Raw genomic sequence first — 17,974 nt, 5'->3', positions numbered from 1 at the left:
ATCAGTGACATCAACTTAAAGCTTAGGAAATATATCTAAACAAACTGTATTTCTGGCTTTTGTCTGGAGGTTGCCGAAAACATTTAGATGGGTGCTTCACGCTACTTGAAAGTAAATAAATAATAATTACATAAGTATGAAAGCTCTAAAGACCCAGAAACTTTTTCTCAATGAAAAGAGTATCACAAAAAATACAATAAAAAATATTGGTCAGCTGAAATGTAGATTAGTAGGAAAAAACGGGTTGAGGCTAAAATGCATGTATGGCATGACAGGGTATAGGAGAGGAAGAGTTCAATTCTCCACGTGCTTCCTCCATAGCCTGAAGCACATTTGAAGTCCCTACATTTAGGAAAGTGTAAAGACTGCTTCTCCAAGGTTATTTAAAATGCTACTAATGCCAACCTTCTTCCTCCCTGCTTCCAACGAACCATCAGAACAAAATCACCCGTATGGGGTGAGAACAAGAAAAGCCAACATACTAGGTTTAGGATTTTCCTCTCCTCTTCAAACTATAAACGTGTTTGGAGAACTGAGCCTTGATAGGCTTGAGTTTACACAGGAAAAATATCTAACAAACACAAAAGAACTTCATAATATTACTACTATTAAAAGTGCAAGATACTTGGCAGTCTGCTTGCTCATATTTACTTGGATTTGCAACGCCACTGAAAACTAAACATTGCGTTTTCCATCAGTTCTCACTTCATGTTGTTCAACATCAGAAAAGATATTTTTTCTTGTAGGGTTGGAGACTTTCTCAGTGACTAGTGTTGTTACTGCATATGGTAATTTTATGGAATATGAATAATGTGTAAAACTCCATAAAATGATGAGAAATAAACCCAAACCCACCTCAGTCGTAGAGTGTTAAAGAAAAATGTATTTCACTGTTTCAGAAAAATATCTGCATTACCTAAAAAGAAAAAAAGAAAAGGAATATTGCTTTTGTGGATCATACAGCATTTCAAAAAACTGATGTAGCCAGTATTTTGTAGAGGGATGTGTGAAAATGAGTTTCATTAAATGCCCAGTTTCATGCAAAAAAAAGCCCTAAATATTTGCTTTTAACATTGTCAGGTTGGTAACTGAACTTTTAAAGATACACATCTTGCATTTGTTTTTTTTTAATTAACAGTCTGATTCATATTTAGATAAAGGGTTTTGATACAGAAGCAGATTGGAACCAGTCATTTAAGATACACGTCTAATTTCAACTGGGGGGTAAAAAAAGAAAAAAAAGCTTTATAAATTTAATAACTTGCTAGGCCATAAATGCCAGCCTGGCAGATAACTAGGAATGATTTCTTTTATCGTTACTGAAGGTGAACCATCTATATTGTAGTTCACAGTATTGTGACTACACTGATATTCTAGGGGTTGATACCTTGGGGTTCCTAGCTCCATAAGTTAAGACGTGGCTGGTGTCTGGCACTTTATGAGGAAGTCTGCCCAGCACTTGATCCAAATTTCCTCTAGAGCCTACGTGCTGTTCCCCAAAATGTAATTGCTCTTCTGTGTAGGGGGTTTCCTGGTATGGGAATAGGCTACTGTTCACAAGAGCAGTATTTCTGTAGCATAAAAAGAGATATATGTCGCATCCCCTTCGTTGAAAAACTAGAGCAGAGAGAGAGAAAGTTGGCAGAATTACATCCATACTTCTGCTGTGAGTGGTTAACTGTCCCAGGACCTCACAATATTTTCATTGTTTAGGGAACTAATTAATTCAGTCCGAAAGTCTTCATTTTGTAAATGAACGCACGTGTACTTCAGCCAACCAGGGACCCAGGGGTGAGCTGAGAAGCTAAATTATTGTACGGACGTAACGCATGCTTAAAGTAAAATAAGGTCTGCCAGGTACCAGAAGCCAATACCGCATTAGCATGGGGCTTTCGATTAGCAAATTCACGATGCTGATATCCACCTAGATCGTACTGTTTATTTGAAGTGAATTATATGACAAAATGGCAACAGGTAACTGCTTAGATTAAGTACAGCCTTTGGCTTTGTATAGATACATATGCCATGCTCTTCCTTTGAAAAATAGAAAGCTCACCTTCCATTTTCAGATATGCTGTTTCGAATGCGTGCTAACAAATTGCCGGTAAATTTTTAGAGCTCAAAGCACTTTTGTATTCCTCTAATGAGCTCAGTGAAATACTAAGCTCAGCTAAGCAAGGAAGGGGAAAAATGTCTCAGCAGCTTTCTTAGTCATTTCAGATTAGTTTCAGAGCAACCTTTTACTTTTTTTTTTAATCATATGTAGAAGAAATGACTCCTTCCCTTTTCTCTTCTTCCTGTGTTACATTTATATTGGGTTTTTTAGGTCTATCTAGTCCTGTACAGGTGCTGAAGATTATCCTACTCTTCCAGAGACTACTCTGAAACATGAGGGTAGCAAGCTCCAGGTTTTCCTGGTTAGCATAAGCAGATTAACTTGTCAGTTTAATGAGACTGAATGATGAGGCGCTACTTCTTGTTGGAGACCATATGGCTGTGGTTCTACTTGTAGGTTAAACACTGCCTGAAATACTCCTGGGTACTGAAACTCAATCATCTCTGCTGCTAAACTGCTAAGGAGGTCTGATGTTTTCAGTCTGTGCAAACTAGAACTCTCCGAAACGATTCCTGGCTATAGTTTGGGAGCTGGAATACTCTAGAGACCATTTCCCAGGCATTTAACGTGCAGCCACGCTCTTCCGGAGGCTAAAACATTTTACTAAGGTAGATACAGGCTGCATTTTACCAGCTGCATTCGGTGCTTGGTGACGTGACGAGGAACGTTTCAGTTACTCCTCCAAAGGCAGTCCGTGGGCTCACCCGAGGAAAGGAGGTTTTGGTCAGGGAGTTCTTGTAGTTTCAGAATTGACAAAGTAGATGATAAGAAAACTGATCTCAAGAGAGAGAGGTTAGAGAAAGGGAAAAGGAAAAAAAAAAGAGCCTCTACATGCGCAGCTGAACAGTGTGGACCAAGGTGGGCTGATGGAAGTTTGGCCTCTAGGACTGAGCTCCTTACAAACACGGTGTGGTTGAGAATTGAATCTGCTCCTGATTTCTGTACCTGTATGGGATAGGGAGCCTTCCAGGCCTCTGGTTTCGTTCACTCCCTCCGTATTTCCAGAGGAAGAGCCCAAGGCGGTAAGTGTGCCAGAGACCTTCAGATAATGTTTCCTTTAAAGTTCTTTATATCACTTTTGGAAAACTTGGCTTTTTTTAAGAAGATACTATGTTTTTTCAGCTTTTAATCCTTGAAATATATCAGGAGTGCCAATCAGCTCTGCTATTCCCTTCTCTTCTTAGACGTTCTTAGGAGTTTCAGAATAGTAAATCTAAAGTTTCACCTGTTTAAATTAATAGCTGGAGTACTAAAGCTTTTCCTGAAGTTTTTTATCTCCAAAATTTATTTAAGGGCAGACGAAAACAAGCAACCAAACAAACAAATCTGCATTTTAACTTCCTGACTTGAGGTTTTTTCACTTTCCAATTAAAATTTTACTCTCTTGCTGTTATGATATTGTTACTTCACTGGCTGGCTAGTTGCCTAACTATAAAAGACATGATTTTCTAATTTAAAAGTCAAATAGAAGGTAAGAAAATTCCTGTAGTTTTCTGTTATTCATCATGAAGAAGCAAAAAAAAAAAAAAAAAAAGAACAAATCTATCCTCTTCCCTTCAGATATCATCTTCCTGAATACTTACTCACCATGCACAGTTTCAGTCTGCAAAGAAAGATGCACACTTTAGCTAGTTTTGTGGAATGAAACCAGACCTCTGAACCTTTTAAAATGTATGCATCACTAGTTTCTTCCACCAGTAAACTATTTAACTGAAGCAAGGAATATGGAAACGCCCCTAGAAATTATGGCTGGAGGGGTCAGAGGCCAGATGAATGAAGAATCTCAGGTTTTGCAATGCCAGAAAATAAGTACCTGGCCCAGGCAGGCAGCCTGACCTAGGTTTTTGCTTTTGTTTAGTGGTTCTTTGTATACTGAGCTTATACAGGGGCCTTGGTAGAGCAATTCGGAGCAAGTGAGGCACTGAGCTCTCTCTGGGGGCTGCCTTGGGAGCCTGCACTTCTAGCCACTTAAGCCAGTCAGCACAAAATAGCAGGAACACAGGAATATTTGAATCTAGCAGGTGCTAGATTCATTTCACAGTTAGGTAGGGATATTTTTTTTCTCTTCATTTGTTCAATAAAGCTAGAACAATAAGTCCTCGCTTTAGAATCAATCCAACCTCTTTTCTCATTTTCTGTGTCACTTTTCTACAGGTTAGCTTAAAACCTGAAGTCTTCTCTGGCTGCATGACTTACAACGAAAGCACCGAAATGCAGCAGACCATCCTTTCTCTCCGGAGACACCTACTTGACATCCCTTTTATTGCTAATGGTAGAATTTAAATGTCTGACTGCTTTCTGCATGTAGTTTTGCTGATTGCTCTTTGAAACAATTTCCTAAAGAAAGGACTTGTTAAAATATTGTCCCTGCTCCCTCCCCATACACCCACACCTTCACTGAAATATGCAGAGTGCTGGGAAAGACATAAATATCTAGTATTGGTGGGGAAAAACAACACCCAAACAACTTCAAAATGATGTTTCTAGATCCTAAATGGGTACATAATAATTAAGCAGTAGATTTTGGAAAGGGATTTTTTCTCTTGTGTTGAAAGGAGCTGACATCTTATATTCCAATCACACGATTCTAATATTTTCAGACTACACCTGCATTATCTTTAAAGGTGACTCTGTGTTTTTGAGGACTGAGAGCTTCGGGTAAAAAAGCCTGAGCTTGGCAGAAAAGACAGTCTGAAGCACTTTGGATTTTTTCCCAGATCTGCTGTATCACTTTCATGCTTTATAGTGACATCAGCATTTTATACCTCAATATTTATTCCAGGGAGGAAATAATTCTCAAAGCAAAATAAACAATGATATCATTAAATTGGCAACTTTGCCAAGGAAGACAAATAAGAAGCCCCTATATATGGTGCATATAGCACGGGCTGAAAGAAGTATCTATTTGTCAAAAGACATTTCCTTTCTTTTGGGTTTTGGGGGGGGGGGGGGGGGGAAGCTTCTGAGAGATTTTATCAAATTTTAAAAATGCAGTGATTCACACATTGCTTACTGAGTTCTGATAAGAAGTTCCTGAATATGTTGCAAGCTGGCAAAATGTAAAGCAGGGAGCTCTCATCTTGTTCAAAAGCTGTTATTTTCCGGTATTGCATACATCAGACCTCCTGCTGGCATTCAATAACCTAACTACCAAAAAAAAAAAAAAAAAAAGAGAGAGATAAAACCAAAAATATATTTTAAAAAGAGCATCACAAACTTCAGTGTCTACGTACGACTTAGGCAATGTCATAGAAAAGTTGACAATACAGTAGCTGGAATAGAATTTGGTTCAGTCGATATCTGACAAGTTTTGCCGGGGAGAACCATGAGCTACACGAGCTGCTGTGACCAATATTCAGACCAGAGTCCTCCAGGGAGCTCCTGGAAGCGGAACGCACGAGTCAGCACTCCCACGTCTTCCCCGAGGACTTCAAGAGTGCTGCAGCGTGCGGGTGGATTGTTTGATGTCCTGTCTAGGATAAGACAAAATCAAGTGCCTGCTGATCTCCACTTCTCGGTGTTACCGTACTGGGTCCTGCAGCTGGTTTTTTTGCCTTGGCTGTATTTCTAACTGGTTAAAAGGATCCTGGTTTGGTGTTTCTGTTTCTCTTCAATTCTTACATCCAGCTTCTTGCCAGATTTTTCAGTCCTAATTCATTTAACTCCCAATAGCTTGCAAAGACACTTTTCTCTTCAATTTTGTGTGTTGCGTAGATTTTTCACTTCTGCTTTTATTTTGGAAAATGCGCATTTATCTCAAAAACAAGAATGTAGAAATATACCTAAACAATTTTTAGCACAGGAATAACTGTTAGCCACCTTAAAAATACATCCAACCACAGAGCCACAGCTATACTCACCTGTGTTACAATCACACAGCATATGCACAATCATTCATTACTTCATGTACAAGTGAGGGAGAGATTTCTAACTATTTTGCAGGGACGGTGGTAAGAATAATCTATTTGTCCTAGTGAAAATAAATGCAACACCCATATTTCTTCATTGTTTTCTCTCAAAGAAAACACACACGTTCTCTTTTTGCTCCTGGTAAGGCACGCATAACAAGTTTTAAGGATGAAACCAATGGAAGATTATGAGATGTATAGTTTGACACTCAACCCAAGAATATCCAGGAGTTCTGTAGCCTATAGTCATAGCTGTGAGAAAGTTCATGTGTGCGATTTATTTTAAAACAGTTTAGGAAAAGTGAAATATAATGTCTGCTGCCTATTGTAAAAAACCTCCTAAAATATTTGGTTGATTTTATTTTTTTAGTATGGATTTGAATTTTAATTATAACAAAGTTTGTTGTGACGCATACCATCTATATGTAGCTCTAGGTCTCTACAAGAGACTCACTATTTTTTTTTCACCGAACTGATCAAAAGGGAAAACTTACCATTGGTTAATTTGGCACATTTACTAATCATTCAATTTTATTGTGAAATAAAAAAGACTATTTAAGAAGCCGACTTAGAGTAAAATAATTCAAAAAGCTATATTTTTAATTTGTTTTCCAGATATTTCAGCAGCAGCTCCACCAATGAAGTCATTGTGAATTTCTTTCTCTTATAGCTCCTTTGGGAAGCTGCACATAGGAAGCGGTTTTATAACTGCCTTTTTATTCAACAGAGGCCTGCCCCAGAAAGTGTTAACACAGTAACTAGGGATAGATCACGTAGAGACAAATGGGAAGGGTAGCCCAGTTTCTGTTACTATAAGAGTAACTTTATAGATAGATTAGGGTAGCTATTGTGCTCCTATACAGAACGAAACTATGATTATATAGGGAAAAGAAAAGTGCTCTGGTAACATCATTTTTATGATTTATAAGCACGCTCACAGTTCCAGTTCTTACTCCGACATACAAGTTTCCCTCTTCCTCTTCCTCTGCTCTTTAATTATATATTTATAGAAGTTAAACTGTTGCTGAACTGGAAGGCAGCAAATTTAGATTACGAAAGGAGATATGAGAAAAAATAGCTTGTCTTCAGATAAAGGACTGCTTTAAAGTCAACATCTGTTTGCAGAAGTATTTTCACAAACTTCCAGACCCTTACAAAGCCCTCATCCCAGACAACGTGTAGTCTCATAGACTGTTTAAGTGAAATCATGGGGCAGAATTTTGCCAATACCTTTAATATGATCGGTCTGCTCTAGATGTGAGGCAGCCTCTGGAAGTTCTTGGTTTTTCTTTGACCGTAGAGGCAACTTTGGGATGCTTCAGCTCAGTGATTGAAATTAAAAGGGAAGTGTCCAATTGCCATAGCTTAACCTGAACACATGACTAAACCTGTTTGGGGTTATGCTACCTCCATGAATACTGTAAATTGTATAGCAATATAAAGCTCATTTTAATGTCTTATATTTCTTTTTATAAGATTTTGACCATCTCTAAGCGAACTTGTTTTTCACTGTGTCTCCTGATCACTTTTTTCCTTGAAACTCTGTTTTCCTTATACCTGTGTCTGGATTGTGATATTCTAGGCTGCTGAACCACCTCTTCTGTATTTAAATTCCATCACTTGCCTAGTGCCCTTCAGCAGGGATTTAGAATAAGGTACAGAAAATACATTTGCACTTCTAAAAAGGGAATGAGACTTATAATCATTAAACTAGAGAGTACTGCAGATCCAGAAAGGAGTCCGCAGTAAAACCTAATGGATGGTATTCACAGAAGACATCAGTTGTCTAAAGCAGAATGAGAGCAGCCAACACGGGACAACCAAAGGACATTGTCCCTGACCAACCAGATTGACTTCTATGATGAGCTGACCGGCTGGGTGGTCAGAGGGAGGGCAGTGGATGCTGCAATCCTCAATTTTTGCAAGGCCTTGGACACAGCGTCCTGTAGTGTCCTTAGAGCCGCGTTGGTAAGGCACGGGCTGCATAAGCGGATGATAAAATTGGTGGAAAAGTGGCGAGACTGCTTGGTTCACACCATGGTGATCAGTGCTACAAAATCCGCTAACGCCAGCTAGTTACTACTGGTGTCCTTCAGGGATTGCTACTGGTACCAGTTCACCTGGGGTGTTCTCCAGGAATCCACCATTCCCCTAACAGTGGTGTCTTTATATGGATGTCGACCAGCTCAGAATTAGGAGTAGGTTCAGGCAGCAAGCCCTGAAATAACACTAGGAAACAAATCGGAAGGCTGTTTCATCCTCTTGGATGAGGGGCATTATACGGTTGGTGGTGGCAAGACAGCACTGGGGTATGGTCATCTGGGCATCCTTTCCCATGGGCTTCACAGAGAGACCTGCGGGTGAAGAAGTGGGATTTGTGGGACAGCCTACCTTCCCACGGCTCTGAATCCCATGCACGGTAAGGACATTTAGTCCTGTTTGTTTCTGCTTGCTTCTGTCCCCTTGCCTGAGTGAGAAAAAAACCACTGAAAAGTAAGGATACCTCGGTGTTACGTACTATCGTGCTTAGATGGGAACAAGCATGTAATGCAATGGAAAACAGCTGGGGGAAAGCATCACTCAGCAGTTATCTGATGGCAATGTAGTCTTAATTGGTTTGTAATTTCTAATGCTGCCCTAATTGATTTAGCATAAACAAAAGATTTATTTTGCATGCACAGTCGTATCAGATACATATATGTCTTCAAACACTGAGATATATAGCATTTATGGGTAAGGCGAGCATTTAATCAACTATTCACAGGTGGTTTTCTGTGTCTCTCCAGCTAAGAAGCTTTGTCCTTGGGGTATGTCTTTACAGTACTCCAGAAGCAGATAAACTGATCATGAAACTCTGTTTTGGTTAATCATTTTGTATAATATAAATGTTCAGCTGCAGTCACTTTAGTAGCAATGATTCTTGATTAAAAACTTTTGTCAATCATAAAATTAAAATCCATAAGGAAGCCTCACAATAAATATTCTTTATTCTTTGGTTTTTTTTCTCAGCCAAAATTAAATTAGACTCTCTTTCTTAATATATTTTGTATTGCTAGAATGTCTCTCTTTCACCTAGTAGGGAAAATTTATGAAGGCTGAATTCAAGCAGCCTATATAGGCTGCTGTTCAGCAAGATTCTGCACTATAATAGTACATTCTAAGACGCAAGATAGTTATTTGCTTTTATTAGGGGTCAGCTTAAAAGTTTGGGGTTTAAAAAAATCTGTCACTTAGTTGAAGAAGTTAAATTGTTTTAATATCCAGAGTCACAGGCAATTTTGTGCTGGGAAATCAAACCTCTGTGTCTGAAGCATGAGTTCAAATTGTAATTCTTCTATGTGGCTTGGATTTTGGACTACAAAGACATCTTATACTGATACCATAAACTCTCAGCTAATAGTGATGAGGTAAGGAAAAGAATGATTCTCCTGAGAGGGAATTTGCTTCACAAATCTTAGGGGCAGTTTGGACTTGCAGCGTGTTGACAAGCTCAAGGCAGAATTTCAGCTGGAGCTTGGACACCGAGGTGGCCAACATATCTGTTGGGAGGTGGACCCGACATCTCCAGTTTCCTTTTGTTGGGTTTATTTGTTTACTCTGTTTGATGACAAGAAAAGCTCACCGCTATTCTGCTGCTGCTAAGAAGATGTTGAAAAAGCCCGCATACTCGTACGACCTGCCAGCTGAGGCTGTTACTGACATTTAAGAAAGTTCCTGGTAGTCAAATGACCTTGAACCTGACGTGCTAACCGGCAAAAATGTAAGTTCCGTAAATTACTCTGCAGTGTTTAGATACAAGATGTACTCTGCCAACGAAGAGGTACCAGCTAATATGGAGGGGAAAAAAAAATCCAATAACTGAAGGCTACAGGGAGGACATGAAACAAATCTGTTTAAACTATCAGAGAGGTCAGTCTGATTCATTAACAAGCTATGTGACAGCAGTCTTTTACAGGTGCCTGCGAGATGAGTACACCACAGAATAATTTCATAACGTATTTGCTTGACCCTTTGCCATGCCAGCCTCTTTGGAGAATTATGTCTTATATGTCAAGATGGATTTTGAGTAAACAGGTACTTTAAAACTAGGCAGATGAAAAATAAGAGTGTACAATTGTGAGCTCACTGTCTACAAGCAGTTACCTGTGCCATGGAAGAGAAAGGCACAATTTTAGCCCTAATCCCACAGGGAAGACTCCTATGGCTTTTCTCTTACAGGCAAAGTGGCTCATCCCCATTTGTTTGTATTTCACAGGGAGAACAGGCTGAAACCTCACTACTCCTACTCTCTCATTGGGTGTCAGGAGCTAAACCCACTTAAATAACTATTAAATAGGCATTTAATACAGAAAGCTAAGGATTGTGATGCTCAGCTCTGGAATATCTAAAATCAAAGCATTCAGCTCCCTCAGTAAAAATTAGTGCTGGCTTTGGCACCTATTTGTGAGAGCATCAGCACTTTGATGGCCTTTCCCAACAGGAATAGTAGGGAAGCGAAGGGATGATGGGGTGCCCCAAAGCAAATAGACTGTAGGAAACACCAAAAGGAGCAAAAAGTCTGAAGTTCCACCCATCTGGAGACCTTCACAACATCAACAATTGTATCAACAATTTATAGTGTTCACTGAAACTCAGAAGGCTGAAACAGCTTCTCTTATATACATAGATTGCCTATCTTCCATCTATAGACTAGAATACTCACCCCAAGAGTGGAGTATTTATCTTAAAAAGTATACCCACAAACTCTGCAAGAAAAGGGGAAAAAGAAAATTTTTATCACACTTATTCCTTGCTTCTCTTCTCAGCACAGTTCATAAACAGTTGGACTACCATAAGCAAACAGTGTACAAGAGATGGGAATGAATGAATACAGCTTCTGGGTTCTTAAACGTCATGTCGTAGTAAAATAAATAAATGAATGAATAAATAAATTCTTACTTTTATCTTTCTTTTATCTAATGTTTATTGTGGCTTTAGCATGTTTGGCAGACCACAGTCATTCAATATTCTCTGCAGAACTGTGATCCTAAATAAAAAGGATCTGCTAGTAATAAATGCAGGGATTTTAATTTACACGCTAATTTTCTTTTTTTTTTTTTTCCTCTCTTTTTTTTCTTTTTTGCCTTTTATCTTTCCAGGATGATTTGAGGCTTTCTCAATCAATTAATTCCTTTGGATATTACTCTATCATAAAGATCCCCACAGTCTATCAAATCACTGCAATTGGAAATAAACTAGAATAAACCCAGAAAGACAATGATGGCAGGTAGAAATTCAACTACAGCTGTTGATGCGTTTATTGTAGATGATACAAGCAATGGAAAAAACTCCTGTATCTTGTTGAAAACTTTGGTCTGTTTCTTTTCCCTAATGTCAATAAAGGGATAGTTCAGATCGTGTTCCACAGATCTGAAGAATTTGCCCTTTTTTCTAAGGAACAACCTTATTAAAATTTCAGTAATTCTCCACCTCCTCCAATGCCTCTTGCAGGAAAAAACCTGCCATTTTACATGACCAGTTCTGTACTAAGGTTTTCTGGTTTAATGTTGTTTCACAGAAAATACAGTCTTTAGAGACTGTGATTAAATTCATACATATGTACTCTGACAGTTTGTTCCTCTCGAAAAGACACAAGAGGTTAAGCACTTTCTAATGATCCTGATCTTACCACTAGGAAAAGGGCAACTTCCCTATCCCAATATAACAGGGACTAATAATGTTAATAAAATTCTTGCAAAAGGCATTCCATATGATTACGATGGACATGGGAGATGCCTTTTGAGCAAATTTTGCCATTTTCTTTCTAAACAGACTCTTCTAGATGTCTTGGTAGGACAGATTCTCTTCTGGCATGTATGTATATCTATATCACCCAGGGACTGAATTTCTTAGAAAACTGCAGGTATTCATCTCCCAGAAAGCAATTTAATTTAGATATTTATATTGCCAGTGGCTGATAGCTGCTTAAGATATATACATGACTCAGTGTCTTATTTTATTCTGAATTACCGAATCAATATTGCCAGGTTGTACTGTTATTAATTGGCCTAGACCTTTCAACCAGGCCTGCTTGCACGGATTTTGGCACTTATGTGAAGCGCACTGAGTTCTGAATGGAGGATATAATAAATATTTTGCTATTGTCTCAACTGTCTACTTTCTTTGTGCCCCAGAGAGTTGACTAAATGAACACATATATATATTTTATCTACTGGGAATGAAAATTGCTGTGCTTTAAAGATGCATAAACATAAATTTCCGCATTTATTACCAACTCATTACAGTAAGGATTAATTAATACTTGTATGCAAAAAAGTTTTCTATGGAGTAGAATATTGCATTGGTAATTATATCGAAGAGGTTCTTCATAGTATTGTGGCACTTGGTTTTTGTATACAAAATGGTATAAAAGAATCCTTCCTGTTGTATCTTTGCATCCACAGTTACATGTAGTGCAGGACAATATTAAATGGCTTCATGCCGTTTTGGTTGCAAACATTAATTTTTCAATGCCAGCTTTATCTTTAGGGACTGCTACATTTGGTTTGTGTTTGCATTTTTCAGCCAATATAATTCAGAAGATTCACAAATTCACTTTCACATGTACACACACTTACTTTCAATGACCAGCTAAGTTATAGCAAGATTTTCTGTAGAGGGGGGGAGGGAATAAAAACTTGTTCAATAATTGTGTGTTTGCACTAATGTTTTTTTTTAGTAATATGCCAGAAAATTCATGAAAAAATCCATTTATAGTATTCTGATTATAATAAGTAAAAAAACAAAAAACAAACCACCCAGTGAAATTTGTGGGCAAGACATTTCTATCATCAGAGCTGGAAGTAATGATAACAAAATACTCCTGCATATTTAACAGACCAATTTCAAAACGCATTTGCAATAATGTAATTTATTGATTCTCTATATGCTGTGTGCATGAAATAGATGTACTGTAAGAATCAGATCTCATTAAATTAAACCTTCAAACCTAGCAACCTAAATATGAAAAGCAGCATTGAAGCTAAATTATTTAAAATGTTTCATCAGAAAAATATTCTGACTGTGGCTCTTTGTGATTTTAGGACATATTACACTTCTATGAAAACCGCTATTATGACAGATTAGAAAATACGATGGTTAAATGCAGAGCTTATTGTGTCATTGCATTACACACAGGGTTGCGTGAGCAAGTTCTCCCATGTTCACCAACCATGCTAAAAATCTTTATTTTCCATATGTAATCTATACTCAACACTGAAAAATTATAACAATTTCCTCAGGATCATAAATTAAATAATACGGAGCATTATGATATGATAAGGAAGCAACCCTTGCAGAAGTAACAAGCTGTGGATATTAACTATAAATTTTGCTGCAGGTACTTTAAACAAATTGAGAAACAGATCACTGCAAAAGATTAATAGAAAGCCCCAAATGTTTCTTTCCTAAAAACCTTCTATTAAATTACATGAGCAAGAATCTGCAGGAAGCAGCTGCAACAATTTTGAGTGCAGATGAGTGCAGACTACCACCGCAGACGTTGGAAGCCATCTTGCAGAAAAGGGCAAGAAGCGTTTGCTTTTCAGTAGACCACTGCTGTCTTTTTAGTCTTTACATAGTGGTAAACCCACAAATATCTTTTTTGGATTCAGCATGGGCCCACATCTTCTCGGTGATGTACCAGAGGACAGGCATGACAAAGTCTCTTCTCTCACGGCCTTCCCAATATCCTAGATAAAGGATACTTGTTGGTCATCAGCTTAAAATTATATCTGAAAAACGACACAAAGAGGTATTGCAAAATGATTTTTTTGTTGTTATTACCGAGATTTGAGCGACTTCAAACTTAACATATCCTATGAATAACTCACACTGCCAGGAGGTCTCCTTCTTGCTCAGCTGTTCTTTTCTATAAATACCGTAGCTCTTAATACATCATGAGAAATCCAAGCCTACAGCCAGCAGTGAAATTCTGTTAATGGTCTCTGACATAAAAGGGATTACTTTGTCATGAACAGGACCATAAAAACCTTGGATTAGTTGAAATTTAACTGGTTTCTCCAAGAGGAACTTGGTAATTAACAATAACAACAAACTTCAACCCATTGCCTTCAGCTTCAACAAAGGATTGTTCCTACAGGGGCTTTATTTTGCAGACACAAATTCTTCTCATCTCCCGGAACAGACAGTTACCTACAAACATTTGTACGCTACAGCAGTCAGCAACAGGCATAAGTCAACAGGAATCACTCAACATTTGCTAGAGTGTTCCAAAGCCAGTTATTAAGTTTATGGATTACTTTTGCTACTGTGTTCGAACAACATCCTTATATTCTGCCAAAGCCACATCTTACGTTTTAACCCTTCCAAACGATGTGAAATGAAAAATGGAATCCCAATTGGGATTTTTAAGCTTGACCTGTACTCGGAAATATATGATGCTGTCACTAAAAAGTCAATGTCTGACAAAAGTTAACAAACACATACTGGTACCTGAAACAGCTGCAGTAACTCAGATTCCGGTGCTTGCTAAAAACTCGCAGTAAATTTTGACTTTTTATAGATGATTGATGTGAATATATTTGTTGGGAATTCAACAGAAAATCATGTCGTGACACATAAGAAAATCATTAACTGAAAAATAATGTAGGTAACTTTTAAGTTATTAATCTTTAACTGTCTTTTTTATTTCCTTTCTCTGATTTCTCCCTGGATGAGGAGATAGGGGAGGAAATTAGAAGCACAAGAAAAGCAAAAAAATTATTGGTGGAAATGCCCTTGGCTGCACATAATATATATTTTAAATAGCATGGGGATAAATTTAAGACTGAAGATTCAATGAAAAAATAAAATAATGTAATTATTGACAGCAGTTGTAGAAGGAGGGGAAGCAAGAAGTGACTTCAGAAATAGCTTTCACTTTCATCTCTTTGCCCACATTTTGATATTCAGTAATCTAGCCTTCAAATGTCCAGCTGGGGTGGACTAGGTGTCTATTATTCAGCTGAGTATCCCATTTCTGACACTAGCACTTGTATACATTCTTTAAGAAGAGCATGTGAGCATGGCTGCCTCCTGCAGTCCTTTACCCATCTATTCCTCTAATACCCACAGTTGTTTTCTGAGGATATTCCTGCTACTTCTCCCTAGTAGCTGCATATGAATCTGCTGTCCAATAATCGGAATAATTTTTATTTTTCATTTTTTAAACCTACGGATATTACTGGCCTCCACAACCTCTTGTGGCACCAAATTCCAGAAATTCACTGGGGAAAGAAATATTTTCTTTTTTCTGTTTTAAATTGATTATTGATCTCCTACTAGTTTCAGTGAATTCCATTTAGTTTGATTATGGAGGGATTTTGAGATTAATAGTTTTATTTTCACCCTATCCTCCATCACCCAATTTTCTAAACCGCTATTATATCCCTCAGCTGCCTCCTATCAAAATTGTAAAGTTCCAACCACTTTACTCTTTCCTTGTAAGGCAGCCGTTACACCTCTTGAACTATTGTAGTGGTACCCCCTCTAACTCTGCCTTGTCTTTCCTGAGATGCTAAGAGCTGCACATAACGCTCACTATAGAGTCTTGCAAAAGTCTTATATGTAGTAAAATTATACTCTGCCTCTGTTTTCATATCATTTTTAATGAAGTACAATGTTTGCTTGACTCTTTGGTGGTGGTGTTTTAAAGAGAACTGGCGAGAGTGTTCCTAAAATGTGCTAGTGCACCTCCAGTGCAGCAATATAACTATTATTGGCTGCAGAGGAGGGTGAAATTTTTGTTGCAGAAAAAAAAGAATTGACCATTTGCACACACACACACACAAAAATTCTTGTTTATCTGCCTAATTATTTTCTGAAGGAATATTACACCAAGTGAATGTGCAAATAGTTCATCATGTGATCTTTAATAGCTAGTCCTTTATTCTGTAAAAAAAAAAAAAGAAGAGCTGAAATCAGAGCTTGAAGGAAAACATTTTATATAAAAGAAATACTTTTTTATCAAAGTAGTATCTGATCTTTTCAGGTCTTCATTGAAAAAGCATGCATAAAAGAAAGAACTGCTGACAAAAGGAAATAATCTGTTTTCCTTTGGCTGGATTCTTAGAAACTTAAAACAGAGTTGGATTTGTTCAGCCATGGTTCCTCCAGCCTGAGCAGGTCAACGAATACCGCTGGATGCACCTACCGAGTTTCCGTACTCTCAGGTTAACCACCCGCGGTGGGGATCCGTGCCCAGGTGTTGGCAGCGGGTCCGCAGGGCGGTCTTTGCCGTGCCGGACACAGCCGGCGTGGTCTCCGACAGACCCACGGCAGGGAACAGCTGAGCCCCTCAGCCAAGACGGTGGTGTATCTGGGAAAATGTAGTTAGGAAAGGGCAAAACGCCAGCGCTTGGCCTTGTTGAACCTCGTGAGGTTCACATGGGCCCACTCCTCAAGCCTGTCCAGGTCCATCTGGATGGCGTCCCTTCCCTCAGGTGTGTCAACCGCACCACTCAGCTGGGTGTCATTCGTAAACTTGCTGAGGGTGCACTCAATCCCGCTGTCTGAGTCATTATATAAAGATGTTAAAGAGTACTGGTCCCAGCACGGGCCCCTGAGGGACACCAGTTGTTGCTGATCTCCATTTGGACATTAAGCCACTGACTGCAACTCTTTGGACACGGTCATGCAGCCAATTCCTTATCCATTGAATAGTCCGTCCATCAGATCCATATCCCTCCAATCGAGCAACACGGATGTTGTATGGGAACATGTCAAAGGCCGTACAGAAGTCAAGGTAGATGACCTTAGTTGCTCTTCCTTTATCGACCAACGCAGTCTCCCCATCACAGAAGGATGATCAGCTCGGTCAGGCACGGTTTGCCCTTTGTGAAGCCATGTCGGCTGTTTCTAATCACTTCCCTGTCATACACATGCCTTGACGTAGCTTCCAGAAGGCTCTGTTCCAAGTTCTTACCGCGCACAGACTGGAGGCTGACAGGTCGGTAGTTTCCATGGTCCTCCTTTTTACCCTTTTTAAAAATAGGTGCCGTGTTTCCATTTTTCCAGTCACGGGGGACTTTCCCTGACTGCAATGACTTTTGGAATATGATGGAGAGCAGCTTGGCAACTACATCACCCAATTCCCACAAGACCTTGGGATGCATCTCACTGGGTCCCGTGGACTTGTGTATATACAGGTTCCTCAGAAAAATAGATAAAATAAATGAATTATGGGTAAAAATTAATGTATAAATGAAATACAGATGAAATACTGATAAAGTACATTGATTAAAAATAAATAAGCTATTTTAAAATTAATTTTTAATGTCTGTAGTATGTAAATACACTGATTTAAAAATAAGATCGCTATTCTTACAGTTATCTAATTTCAGGCACTAAGATCCATATTGTATCATGAAATATCCTTATTTTGGAAACTTTTTTGCTACCTAGAGCTTCCAGTGGTTGACAGTTATATGAGAAACTCAAACCAAAATCAGTCAAGTTTGTAGAATCTCTGGAATTTCTTTGAAAAGTTGATAGATCCCTTTAGATGCTTGTATACGGATTTAATTCTGTTCAAAAGTTCTATCTTTTGACCTTAGTGGCATGTCCGAGACCCCACTGAGAATTAGTGGCTTGGAGAAAAGTGGAATTCCTGGCCTGATCAGTCCATGACATTCTGCTACTGCCTATGTGTCAAATTTAATGGCTTGTGACAGGTCGGTTAAAGCTAAAGAACTCAAGGTTTGTATGACAGATTGGTTGTTTATGAAGTGAATTGCTATGTGTACATAACGTAATCATTTGCATAGTTAATTTATTATTGTTGTGAGCATTACATTGGCTTGTGTAAATCATACCAGTTTGCTGTTCAGATAAAAATGGATATTGATGGATTTGCTTTGACTCTGCGCAGGTTGGCCCCGACCAGAAATTTGTCTGGATGGAATTCTTTGCT

Source organism: Accipiter gentilis, chromosome 15 (assembly GCF_929443795.1).
Source record: "Accipiter gentilis chromosome 15, bAccGen1.1, whole genome shotgun sequence".
NCBI lineage: Eukaryota > Metazoa > Chordata > Aves > Accipitriformes > Accipitridae > Astur > Astur gentilis.
The sequence above is the reverse complement of the archived record's forward strand: the minus strand, read 5'-3'. Positions refer to the sequence as shown.